The sequence below is a fragment of the Pithys albifrons genome, unplaced genomic scaffold (genome assembly GCF_047495875.1).
Source record: "Pithys albifrons albifrons isolate INPA30051 unplaced genomic scaffold, PitAlb_v1 scaffold_44, whole genome shotgun sequence".
NCBI classification, from domain to species: domain Eukaryota; kingdom Metazoa; phylum Chordata; class Aves; order Passeriformes; family Thamnophilidae; genus Pithys; species Pithys albifrons.
Window position 1 is genome coordinate 321,004 of NW_027286059.1, and position 2,574 is coordinate 323,577.

The window sequence follows — 2,574 nt, forward strand, 5'->3', positions numbered from 1 at the left end:
AGGACAGAAGTCATGGCCTGAAGCCAGGAGTGTGGGTTTTAGGAGGTAGTTGAAACGTCTGCAGACAAGAAATCCTGGTAATTGTTGAAGACTTCCTGGCTATCATTATGATGTGCTGTTTATTTTTAATTTCAAGACTTTTTTCATAATTTTCTTTTTACTGACAACACCACACACTTGTTCTATTAATCTGATTCACTCACTGTTTATGTGAAAATATTTGTTCAGCTATTTATCAGAGTACATTTCCTACCAGTGATTTGAATGCAGAAACATTGCTCAGAGGAGCTACTGAACTTCTTTGGGATGGTTTCATATCCCTAATTTTGCCTCTTCTGTTCTTCCTCTCCCAATTTGCCTTCCAAGATCTCTCCAAGCTGTGTGTGCCTGGGAATGTTTTCACAGTCCTGAGCTCTGGGCCATGTCCAAGGGGACAAATGCACCTTCTGGAGAACACTGTCACTCCTGCTCACAGAGCCTCTCTGACTGCACAGGGGAGATTCCCCCAGGCTGTTTCCTGGTGTGGGAAGAAAGGGACATAAAGGCAGAGGACAGGCATGGAGGAGACATGGACATTTGCAATGGGCATGCTCAAGGCTGGTGAGATAAATGTCCCTGGGACAGGGAGGTTGTTCCTGCAGTCACACCCAGAAATGTCAGGGCTCTGACAGGTGCCCACACCTGAGCTGGGCTCGTGCACACACCTAAGCTGGGCTCATGCCCTGCTCACACCCCAAGGGCTGTTCAGAGACATGAGTCCTTCCCTTGCACACACACAGACAGTTCCTGGCAGCAGGTGCAGTGTCTCCCTGGGCTCCTGCTGCCACTGCCCGGGGCTGGAGGCACCTCAGCCCTGCAGAGCCCCCACCCTGCACACTCACACACTTCAGCTCAACACTGGGGTTTCCCTCTCCCTGGCATGGCCCAGTCCAGCCCCTCCCTGGTCCCACCAATCCACCTGCCCCAGCCCCAGCCCCACAGAGCAGCACAATCATGTCTGGCCCTGCAGCAAGAAATGGAGGCAATGGAGGTCAGGGACAGTGACTCTGTGCCTGGAATGTTCAGGAGACCATCATCTCAGGCAGCTCCTGCAGCCCCAGGGCCAGCCCCACTCCCCAGGACAGCAGGAGAGAATCAGTCCTGGGGCTCCTCAGGCATCACCTACAGCCCCAGGGACAGGGCAGCCTCTTTCCATGGCTCCTCTACACACACAGCCTGTCCTGCTCTTCTCCTGGCACATCCCATCTCCCCACAGAGCCTTTCCCCAGGGGAACACGTCTGTGCTGGCCTGACCAGCCATTCCTGCAGCCCCTCCCCGTGCTCCCCATAGACCCTGATCTGGGGGTGCCTCTCTGCAGGGCACAGGGACTGTGGTGCCCAGGGCCGTGGGGGGGCTCTGCTGGGCTGTGCTGGTCAGGCTGGGAGGCAGAGCCAGCTGATGGTGGTCCCTGCCACTGACCCCCTGCCACACAAGCTCTTGTGTGGCCATGGAGGGTGCTCAGAGGGGCCCTGCCTTGTTCCAGTGGTGGGAGATGGGTCTGGGGGCTGCATTGGATCAGACCATGAATGCTTATGGAAAGTAAAATGAATCACAGGACTCCTTTCCCTTAACCTGCTGTATTCCCTGGGGTTGCAGGGCTCTTTTTTTTCAGTTCACACTCAGATGTAGAATATTATCTCTGGGTGACTCCGAGCTGGACAGGCCTGTTCTCCTTGGGCTCTATTCACTGTCAGCTCCTGCTCACACTGTTGCTGCAGGTCTCGTGTTCTCCTGGCAGCTCCAAAGTGTCTTAAGCAAAGCACTTTCCTGCCATCAGCCCTGTCACAAGCTGTTGAGCCCCAGGAAGGTTAATCTCATCTGCATGGTCTCTGGCCACCAACAAGTAAAACCTGAACCAGAACTAAGTCCTTTGAAAGTCACACTGGGACCCTGATCTCATCACACTGAGCCATGGGCAGACAAAGCAGGACAAGTTGCCTCTTGAATGTCTCTTCCTTAGGCATGTTCTTAAGAACAACTTCGGAGGAAGCCCAAAGCCTTCCTGTCCTGCCCTCAGGAGAACCCCTTTCCTGATGCAGCTGCTGTTGTGCAGCTCAGCTGTGTCCCAGCAGTGCCCATGGCCTGTCCCTGGCTGTGAGCCCAGGATGGACACACAGCAGGATGTGACCAGCCTGTCAGAGGACCAAGGCCTTGGACCAACACAAGGGCTTAGGAGAGTGTGGAAGAGAAAGGGCAGCTCTGAACAGTCCCCTCCTGTCTGTAAACATGCAGTGTCCTGCAGTGAGCTGTCCTTTCTGAATGCCTAAGAAGAAGGATCAAACAAGTCACTGCACTGTCCTTTATTTTGTGTAACTACTCAAGTGGAAGAAATACTCATTTAGACAGTCTCTGGGTCAAACTCCAAAGAAACATACTAGATTATAATGGAGGTTAATTAAAAATTTATTTGTGCACAAACTTATCTCATGACCCCCACCAAAATGCTGAGAAAACAGGATGGGGCTGTAATGAGTTCCAGTCCCAATGCTATGCAGACATCAAGAGAAACAACAGTTTTATGCTTCTGAAGAGCA